The following is an 11899-nucleotide window of genomic DNA, read 5'->3' on the forward strand; positions in this document are numbered from 1 at the left end:
CATGATCTTGGTGGCCAACTTACCGCTCCATTTCTTGAGATGAATTGTTCTCCGAAGTTTTCCCTCAAAATGGCCATAGAATCGCGAGCTGTGTGGCATGTAGCGCCATCTTGTTGAAACCACATGTCAACCAAGTTCAGTTCTTCCATTTTTGGCAACAAAAAGTTTGTTAGCATCGAACGATAGCGATCGCCATTCACCGTAACGTTGCGTCCAACAGCATCTTTGAAAAAATACGGTCCAATGATTCCACCAGCGTACAAACCACACCAAACAGTGCATTTTTCGGGATGCATGGGCAGTTCTTGAACGGCTTCAAAATTCAATGAGTTGCAAGCGTTGCTCGTTAGTAAGTCTATTCATGATGAAATGTCAAAGCATACTGAGCATCTTTCTCTTTGACACCATGTCTGAAATCCCACGTGATCTGTCAAATACTAATGCATGAAAATCCTAACCTCAAAAGAATCACCCTTTATATGTGAGATCAATTTACATCACAATTTACAATTTTTATAGGTAATGTTTGTATACCAATGACAGATGGTTATTAGGTTGCAATTATGTGGTCAAACTACAGAACTTAATTCAATATATACTTGCCAGAAATTTCTTCCTTAAGCCTCTAGATATAAATACAGATCGACTTAGACTCTTCCTGTATTCTTAATACAATAAAAAAAGCTCGCTTGCCGTAAAAAGTATTTGTGTTTGTTGGTGTATGAAGCCTGTAATTTTTATGGAAACTTTTGTAATATTCCTTTTTTATAAATCGGTGCGCTACTTACCTGAAGGCAACTTCTTTTCTATGGGATAAACTTTATTCAATGTATTGCGGACTATTATCAAGTAAATGCTGTTCCCCGTTTTGCAAATTTTGTAGCGTCATACCATTTACCATGTCGATGTTGATATAAATATTTATTTGTTGCAACAACTACCTTACGCCCGTCGTATAATTGAACTAAGATTCTATTAGTATACTCAACTTTGGGTTGTACCAACCATTTGTTGATTCCCATGAAGTAGGTCTCACTATGCTGGTGGTTAGCTCAACAATTTTATGCAGCTTAAAACCAAATTTATCGGCATTGATTATTGTAACCAATTGAATGGTTATGTGAATTTCGTTTTGATCCTGTGAACTTTGTTATGGTCGTGTTGAATGTATAATGGGGAAAATAATCAAAACATTGTTCTTGTAACAAAAAATAAGTTACTGACATCATTTCCTCATTGTAATTATCGAATTGCAACCAACCATTTCTCTGGGTGTACGCTCTATACCTTAAAACTTAATTACAAACTTACCGAAATCCAAACGACATTAATGCACTTTAGCTCTATACAATGTCTAAGATTTATAAATTTTACTTAAAATTTTGAATTTTGAAGATAGTTTGAAAAATTTTATTAAATAAATTGAAACAATGTTTAGTCAATCTTTGCTTAGCAGCAAGAAATTTCTTGAATGCACAGTAAAATTTGGGTTCTAGTGCTGATATTTGTGGAAAACAACTAAATTCACTACTTATAGTGAACATTAATTTTTGGAAAGTTTTCTCGGCATTAAAGAATCATAACAAGAAAAACTTACAGTAGGTGAAAAACCAGGACATGTTTAGTGGTTTGCTATATTGGGTTTCATAAAAAATTCATCATGTGTGCATGAAAATGTAATTTTGGGCCTCAATTTACTTCTAATGACGATACATGACTTGACATACATGGAGATTATACCAACGTTCTAAAGTTTTTGAGCGAAATTAATATTCGAAGTTGGTCACCCTTATTAGTTGACTCTGTTAGCGCAACTAAAACAGGTAAGCCTAACCAAAATCGTGTAATTGACATGTAGGCTCTTAGAGGAACAATGTATGTTGAGGTCTACCTGTGTTTACTTAAAGACAAAATATGGAATCGTGTCATAGGGTAGTTTTGCCCGGTTTATCGTCGAGGTATTGGTCTAACTCGTTGATGAGTGAGCTGAAAACGAGATTTATTTAAGTATGCAAGCTCAAATCACGGTTGTCTTTCTTTTAATAAAATTTTATTTGAATTTATTTTTGGGGTTTAAACACTAATAATAAAATTTAGAAAAAAGTGTAAACCATTTCAACATCTGCACACACGAACTGTGATTTTGAAATAACGTTAAAATAATCAGGAAAAGAGTTTCAGAGTTTTTATACATCCGCTGCTAAATGTTTTACACCATTACTTTAGTTCTAGCCAATATATTTAAGAAATAACAAAATTGTTATATAAGCGATACTGTTCTTGCAAAATTTTATTTAAATTCAAAATAGTTATTCTTTAGGGGTACTCTTTTGCAAAAACACAAAATTTCTCTTACACTAATCTATTACAATTGATTCCAAATTTGAATAGGCGTATTTGGGTATACCAAAATCAATTCTGGAACAAAGTGACACCATTCTGGAAAGCTGCTTCCCAGTACTATACAACAGTGGTTATCTCATGTTGGCAGGATTATTCGCTCCAGAGATATGGTCACTGCTCCAATTGATTCCAAATTTGAATAGGCGTATTTGGGTATACCAAAATCAATTCTGGAACAAAGTGACACCATTCTGGAAAGCTGCTTCCCAGTACTATACAACAGTGGTTATCTCATGTTGGCAGGATTATTCGCTCCAAAGATATGGTCACTGCTCCCTGCCAGAATCCAGTATGAAATTGGCCACATTTGAGCAGGCGTATTTGGGTATACCAAAATCAATTCTGCGACATAGTGACACCATTCCAGAAAGCAGCTTCCTAGTACTATACAGCAGTGGTCATCTCATGTTGGCAGTGACACCATTCTGGAAAGCTGCTTCCCAGTACTATACAACGGTGGTTATCTCATGTTGGCAGGATTATTCGCTCCAGAGATATGGTCACTGCTCCCGCCCAGAATCCGGTATGAAATTGGCCACATTTGAACAGACGTATTTGGGTATACCAAAATCAATTCGGGAACAAAGTGACACCATTCCGGAAAGTAGCTTCCTAGTACTAGACGACAGTGGTCATCTCATGTAGGCAGGATAATTCGTTCCAATGATATGGTCACTGCTCCCGGCCAGAATCCGGTATGAAATTGGCCACATTTGAACAGGCGTATCTTTTGCAAAAACACAAAATTTCTCTTACACTAATCTATTACAATTGATTCCAAATTTGAATAGGCGTATTTGGGTATACCAAAATCAATTCTGGAACAAAGTGACACCATTCTGGAAAGCTGCTTCCCAGTACTATACAACAGTGGTTATCTCATGTTGGCAGGATTATTCGCTCCAGAGATATGGTCACTGCTCCCGCCCAGAAACCGGTATGAAATTGGCCACATTTGAACAGGCGTATTTGGGTATACCAAAATCAATTCTGGGACAAAGTGACACCATTCCGGAAAGCAGCTTCTTAGTACTATACAGCAGTGGTCATCTCATGTTGGCAGGATAATTCACACCAAAGATATGGCCACTGCTCCCGGGCACAAATCCAGCATATTATTGGCTGTATTTGAACGTATCTGGGTATACTAAACCCAATTCTGGGATAAGGTGGCATTAATCCGTATATATAATTCTTGTTGCTTTATAATGGTTGTTATGCCATGTTTGCAGGACATCCCGTTCCATTGATATTAGCACAGCTCCTGACCAATCATCTTGTGCGAAATTTTTCTGCTTTGCTTGTCTTCAGTTTTGTATTTTTTAATTTAAAAAATGGTCATATTGATGAGGAGGTGGAGCAGTCCCAAAATCAATTCATGATTCTCTGTTTCTTTTGATCGAAAGGGCAACTCTAGGAGTATGAATTTGTGTGGGAGTTATATCGGCAGGATGTGCCCCACACCTGCAGGACGCATTCCTCCCCTCCGAAAATTCATACGTAAAATAAGCAATATTGAAGGAACAATTTTGGAGTTATACAATATCGCATCACCAAATTTTTACCCTGCGATTAAAGGGTGTTCCAAGCATATTAATTCGTCATCAATTTTAAGTCAGAGGCTAACTTCGTTCGTGAGATATGGCCACTGATCCTCTCCAGAAATTTAGGATAATAAATACAGAAATTAAAAGAGCTTATTTGGTGTCTTAAAAATCAAATCTTGATATATGCTATACCTTGTTCGATAGGTATTTCATAGGACTAAGCACGGCCGGTTAGGTAGTCCTGGCAGGATATCCCGTTCCAGAGATATGGGTCTCCTCCCATTCCCAAATGTGTCACCACATATCTCTTGCGGTGGTTAATATATTTCCAAAATAAATAAACCGTTATGTAGGGTGTATCCTTGGAATTGTTCCTGCGAAATTTTAACTTAAAATTCCTAGTAAAGGGTGATTCTTTTGAGGTTAGGATTTTCATGCATTAGTATTTGACAGATCACGTGGGATTTCAGACATGGTGTCAAAGAGAAAGATGCTCAGTATGCTTTGACATTTCATCATGAATAGCCGAACGATCTGCCACAACGTCGAATTTTCAGTGAATGGGCCCTAGAAAAGTTGGCAGAAAATCCGCTTTTTTATCGACAAATTTTGTTCAGCGATGAGGCTCATTTCTGGTTGAATGGCTACGTAAATAAGCAAAATTGCCGCATTTGGAGTGAAGAGCAACCAGAAGCCGTTCAAGAACTGCCCATGCATCCCGAAAAATGCACTGTTTGGTGTGGTTTGTACGCTGGTGGAATCATTGGACCGTATTTTTTCAAAGATGCTGTTGGACGCAACGTTACGGTGAATGGCGATCGCTATCGTTCGATGCTAACAAACTTTTTGTTGCCAAAAATGGAAGAACTGAACTTGGTTGACATGTGGTTTCAACAAGATGGCGCTACATGCCACACAGCTCGCGATTCTATGGCCATTTTGAGGGAAAACTTCGGAGAACAATTCATCTCAAGAAATGGACCGGTAAGTTGGCCACCAAGATCATGCGATTTGACGCCTTTAGACTATTTTTTGTGGGGCTACGTCAAGTCTAAAGTCTACAGAAATAAGCCAGCAACTATTCCAGCTTTGGAAGACAACATTTCCGAAGAAATTCGGGCTATTCCGGCCGAAATGCTCGAAAAAGTTGCCCAAAATTGGACTTTCCGAATGGACCACCTAAGACGCAGCCGCGGTCAACATTTAAATGAAATTATCTTCAAAAAGTAAATGTCATGGACAAATCTAACGTTTCAAATAAAGAACCGATGAGATTTTGCAAATTTTATGCGTTTTTAAAAAAAAAAGTTATCAAGCTCTTAACAAATCACCCTTTAGTTTTTCCAAAAAATCAGTTTTTCGGAAAAATCCCAAATTTTTTTACCCTAATCTATTACACTGAAAAAACAATGAACCCTTTTCCATTGCAAAATGAACTAAACTGTAGTAATATTGACCATGATTTAGCCCTTAAAATTTTTTTCAACTTGTCTAGTTTATAATTTTCTTAAATTTTAGTTCATCTATAACATTGTAGTTTAGTTCATTTTTACAACACCATAAGATTTATATACCCCTACCAAGTTAAAAAGTCAGTATTATTTTGGTTAACTTGCTTATTTTGTGGGAAACCCGATAATAAAAATTGGTTAACAGTCTCTTTAAAATGTCGACGACTAAACTATTTTTAAATCAATCATTCCACAGTACAGAGAAATTAAATAATTAAAGGAACAACAAACCGTTTTACTATTATGAAAATGTTCATACATTAAAATTCAACTTTCTTTAAGCAAAAGTACTTTATTATAAAAACTTATGATGAAAGTTCTTAAAACAATGTTTTCTGTGAATAAAAATTATGACCACGTGGAACAGAGAGTAGTTCATTTGAACCCGCTTTTTGGACATTTTGACTTATCCTTTTTTTATTCATCGTAGGTAGTTTATTCACATATCTTGCTGGAAAAAATGGAAACAAAAATGAAAATTGTTAAAAATTAACACCATGTAATGAAATATAATTTTAATTCTTCATTTTAGCTTGTAACTTACCATATTTGGGGCATTTTATCAAATGGTGTAAAGAATTCAACTTTTCTTTGGAAAACGTATCTCATAAAATTTGTACCTGAAACAATTTGAGAAATAATGAAGTATTCTAAATAAACTCATAAAACTGTGTTGTTATCGATGTGAAGGATATAATAAAATAAATATTCTAGTTGAAGCCAAAGTTTTAATATAAAACTTACCAATTCTCTATTAAATTGTACGCTGAGGGGAAATATAAAAAGTTGTCCAAATTTATTTGGGTTACTCTGAAATTAAATATTAAATAAAATTATTAAATAAGTTTTCAAAAAATCTAATGAAAAAAATAATAATATGCATTAAAAACCAAATATTCTTGATAACCCTAGACAGTCATCATTCGTCAAAATGACGACACGTAATTTCATTTTCGATTTAAAATGCATTTTAGTCTATTGGGAAATGGTGAATTTAAGTTATACTAATTGGACCGTTTTATGAATTTTTGTTTTATACTATTTAAAACCAAATTGAATAAGAAAATAAAATCAAGTTTGGTTCACTTTTTCGCTCACGATGAAAATTTTAGCGTCTTGAAATGAGCCGTAGTCAAAATGACGAAGGCTGACGTTAATGTACGAAAAATAAGGATGACTGTCCAGTGCTAAAAGAAAGTTAAAGAATCCTTACCAATTCACTATTAAATTACAGGCAAAGGAGTACTAAAAATTTGTCCAAATGTTTAAGGGGTTATTCTGAAATTAAATATTTGTTTTTACATTAAAAATATTACATTGGTTTCCAAAAAATTTGATTAAAGAAATACTAAAATAAGGCATTAAAAACCTGTAATTTTGATGATAAAAAGATCACAAAAACGTAAATATTCTAGTTAAAATAAAGCCAATTTTTAAAAGAAAACTTACCAATTCTCTATTTTTTATTTGTTCGAATCCATCTGGAGTTGCTCTGAAATTAAATATTGTTTTTACAACAAAGAAAAACATTAAACTGGTTTCCAAAAAAATTAATTAACAAATAATAATATACATAAAAAAATATTCTTTTTAAAAGAAAGTCATATTAAAAAATACTTACCAATTTATGAATAAACTATGAGATATAACAAAAATTTTCTAAATTCATCTGGAATTGAATATTAATTTTTTACATAGAATAATAAAAATTTCAATACACTTTCAACATATTTTCCTAAATATTCGTAATAACTTTTTTCTAAACTACCGATAAAATATTAATAACTTTCATTTAAAAGGTTTAATAAACAAACACCAATATATGTCTCAAAAATCCAAAATATTCCATGCCTTTATATTCCTTTGTTGCATACCTGCTTAAAAGTTGCAACAGCCCACGCCAACGCCAACTATACAACTGACGCATGCCAAACAAAACCAAGCAAAGCCAAAACATTCCTACAACAACAAAAACACATGTGCCTTTATTGAAAACAACACCTCATCCAGCCAAATAAACCATCCGCGAATAACAAACTCACACACACGCAAACCACTAAATGAACAAAAATAAAAACAACCCCACGCTCATGTATACACAACAAAACTCAAGTAACATCATCTTTACATTAATCACATTCCACTATGCCGATAAAGATCTCTGTACTATGCATTAGTTCATCGCATCTGCTGACAATTTACTCTAAGAATAATATTCGTAAAGGCACACCAGTTTACGAACAATGAAACGTTTAACTTAAAATTTGCAAAATTTTCAAGAAATGTTATCTACCATTTTTGACGAAAATGTATATAAATTTAATTACATGTGAACTAAAAATATTTCATTGGGTAATTTTTTACCAACAATTATTAACTATAGGAATTGTCAGTAAGAAATTGCTATCCACTTTCAAGTTCAGTTTTCGTAAAAAAATATTTTCTCATACAAAAAAATCTTATAGTAAATTGCACTTATTATTTAGAAAATACTTTACATTTCACAAGTAGTTTTATAGCATGACAAACGAATTTTTAACTACCAGTTAAGAAATTTTTAAAGGAAATTTCCATCGTATTTTGTAGGCCATGAACTAAACGATTGCTACTTAGAATTTGTAAAATTTCCTTCCGAGTAGTTAATTTTCGTTGAAGATGCGAAAAATGAACTAAAATTCTGGAAAATTCTTGTAATAAATTATTGTAAAAATTTTCTTAAATTTACGAGACACTTTTTTTTCTGTGTACAATTGGTTTGTGTCTAGGGTTTTAAATACGTATTTATTTTCACACACATACTAATATATGTGACGCATATATTTAAAATTAACTTTTTTGTAACATTTTACGATAAATGTTAATAGTTGATACTATAGCCATGTTGGATTACTTCTGCGCAACTTTTTGCCATTGGTTAGGATTAAATGGTCAATCATATCCTATGGTTCAGGTTCAAATAGATTTCGTAAGCGTTTTGGAAAAATTTCATATCAATTTTTCATTTTACAGCTTTCCAAAGCTTGTTTTATGACTTTTACTTTAGGCGACTGAAAATGCTAGTCAAGCACCCGCAATTTTTCATCGAAAATCCATTGTTTTACCACGTTACACGCACTCAGAGAAGAAACATGATTGTCACAATCATATTCGAAGAGCAAAATAATATGATAGGAGCTATTTTTGCGTTGACCATGTAACATTTTCACCTGCAACCATGTTGGCTCAGTGAACATGGTTCTACGAAAAATAAAATTGTCCTCATCTAAAATGTTATTATATTGATAAAAAGAATTTTGTTTTAATCAAAATACAATGGTCACGATCTAAAATGTTATGGTATTCGTCAAAAATGTTTTTCTTCCAGTTAAAAGAACATGGTCACAACCTAAAATGTTTTGATCTTTATGAAAAAACTTTTTTCATCGTCGAAAAAAGAACGCCACTTGAGAAAAGAAAACACCAAATTAACTTTATTTATTTATAAACTAATTCATTGTTTATTTGTATTTATAATGTCGTGCAAGCAAACATCACATATTTTTACATATTCTATTTTGGTTCAATTTCAACAATACGTAATCATTCTATATTTACTTCGGGCCCATCAAATGTACCAACGCAGACATCATGTAACTGCAAATGAAAATAAATTATACCATATATCAAAATGCAGAAAAAAACAGGTACATTTTTTCAATTACCTTTTTTTGTGTTCACATAAAACCACGTGCCACTTCTGAATAAATTAACACAAAACACAGTAATTCCGTATTCTCCCTCCATTCTAAGAAACAATCAACACACGACTGACGCGCAAAATGGTAAGCATTAAATGGATGCGGCAACCATGTCCAAACATGTTTTTTCTGTGAGTGCGTGCGTGTGAGGTCGTGATCGCGCTGAATAATCCATGCAGACGACATTTCCCGGAATGCTTACGGCAATATCACAAGAGACAAAATGTTTTTGTAGACTTCCGACAGCATAATACCCTCGACTCTATAAATCGGGCCAATAACTTGTCCAGAAAAATACCCCCAGGCTCTAATATTGGCCCCACCATGATTGACGTAACTTTTTGTATTTCTTGGATTAAGGCTTTCCTTGCAGCCTTCGTACTAAATTTCTACCATCCGATCCATGCAAGTTAAATTTTGAGTCGTAGGAAAATATAGCGCATATCCTCTGTTCCTGAGGCCATTTAAGGTATTTTTGTGAAAATTCAAGGCGCGCTAACCTAGTTTTCTTTGAAATAAGTGATTTTTCACATTTTCGTATAATTGCACTCCGACTTCTAATGCTCTACCTCGCTACCGTTATGGTAGATATACCCAGTTGAATTTAATTTTTGACTTCTCTAGATGATATTTGATTGAATTGCTGCATAGTTGTTTTGATTATATGATCTTCTTTTGGCGTAGTCTTAGGTTTTCTTCTACCCCAGTGTACAGTTTTGGTGCATCCACTGTTTATACCTTGAGATTCAGTTGGCTTTTGCATATTGTACTCTTCCGAAATTCATTTTTGTGATTCCCCAACTTTAAAATCATCGATATTTTGCGCTTTATTATGTTGATTGTGCTTATTGCCGGTAATTTTATCTAATTATCAATTTTATCCAAATATCAATTTTTAATAACAGCCCATTCATTTTCCCAATTAGAACTTGGAAATACCACTCCATAACGATTATTTTTTAAGTGGAAGCGAAACATTAAAGTTATTATTATGGGAGATATACCTAGATTAAGTTCATGGTAGGGTTGGATGCAAATGTTTTGAACAGCACCCCAGCAAAAAAAGAGCTTCCAAAAAAGTAGTTTGGATCCCCAATCTGTGATCCGGAAGTAGTGCAAACTTGGATCATCTCCAATGAATTCTACATGGGCTTGTCATAAGACGGAAGTACTCCCTTTTTGGATCCTTTGCATTGCTTTAGAAGTTTTTTAGCCCTGGAAGTTAATTTGAATGAAGAAATTTAAAAAGCGAAAAAAAAATTTTTTTTTCAACCAATTTCACTTTTTTTCATCCATATGTTTTATTACACAATTATTTTCCTATTATCTAATTTTTACAATTTGAAAAACTTTTTCGCTCCGACCAGGGGTTGAACCTGGGTTTGCAGGCACCATAACAGAACGCCTTAGCACGCTCAGCCACAAACGCCATTGAACAAAAGCGTCGAAAGGTCAATTAAAATGTTTGTGATATGATCGTAATACGACACCAAGGAATAACATTCTAATTGCTTCTCGAGATGTTCTTTATTTGTATGAACGAAAAAATAAGAAACGCAGGTTCAAATCTCACCAGCGGCAATTTTTTATATAATATATATTTTTCCATTAAAAATCAACAAAAAAATTAAAAATTCTCGTAATTTGCAAAACCTTCTCAAAAGAACTTCCATGGAAGCGAAAAATTCATAATTTTTTTAGTTTTTTATTACTTTGTTTACTTTTTGTACTTTTTTTTATTAATTTATATTTTTTTTTATTTTTTATTATATATATATATATATATATATATATATATATATATATATATATATATATATATATATATATATATATATATATATATATATATATATATATATATATATATATATATATATATATATATATATATATATATATATATATATATATATATATATATATATATATATATATATATATACCGCCCGATTTTTCTAAATTTGGCTTTAAAACCCTTATTTATCAACCGATAGTACTCAAAGTTGGCTAAATGTAATCTTCTATAGTACTATCTATATGTGCAAATTTTCAACGAAATCGGTTCAGATTTAGATTTCCCAAATTTGACCATAGAACCCTTATTTATTAACTGACCTTACTCAAAGTTGGCTAGATCCAGTCCTCTTTAGTACTAACTGTTTGTGCAAAATTTCATCAAAGTTGGTTCAGATGTAGATATAGCTCCCATATATATGTATCGCCCATATATATGTATCGCCCATATAAAGGGTGATTCTTTTGAGGTTAGGATTTTCATGCATTAGTATTTGACAGATCACGTGGGATTTCATCCGCTTTTTTATCGACAAATTTTGTTCAGCGATGAGGCTCATTTCTGGTTGAATGGCTACGTAAATAAGCAAAATTGCCGCATTTGGAGTGAAGAGCAACCAGAAGCCGTTCAAGAACTGTCCATGCATCCCGAAAAATGCACTGTTTGGTGTGGTTTGTACGCTGGTGGAATCATTGGACCGTATTTTTTCAAAGATGCTGTTGGACGCAACGTTACGGTGAATGGCGATCGCTATCGTTCGATGCTAACAAACTTTTTGTTGCCAAAAATGGAAGAACTGAACTTGGTTGACATGTGGTTTCAACAAGATGGCGCTACATGCCACACAGCTCGCGATTCTATGGTCATTTTGAGGGAAAACTTCGGAGAACAATTCATCTCAAG

The 11899-nt window shown here is 33.2% G+C and overlaps 1 long non-coding RNA gene across 1 annotated transcript; it reads right to left on the minus strand.

The window, feature by feature from the left end:
• Window positions 1–5895: 5895 nt before the first annotated feature.
• On the minus strand, window positions 5896–6740 carry LOC142225552 (uncharacterized). Its single transcript, XR_012719319.1, has 3 exons — window positions 6675–6740; window positions 6206–6271; window positions 5896–6081 (listed from the first exon to the last, which is right to left on the minus strand). It is a non-coding gene; the product is annotated as an uncharacterized LOC142225552 (long non-coding RNA).
• Between the last annotated feature and the right edge of the window lie 5159 nt (window positions 6741–11899).

This window comes from Haematobia irritans, chromosome 2 (assembly GCF_050003625.1).
Source record: "Haematobia irritans isolate KBUSLIRL chromosome 2, ASM5000362v1, whole genome shotgun sequence".
Taxonomy (NCBI): domain Eukaryota; kingdom Metazoa; phylum Arthropoda; class Insecta; order Diptera; family Muscidae; genus Haematobia; species Haematobia irritans.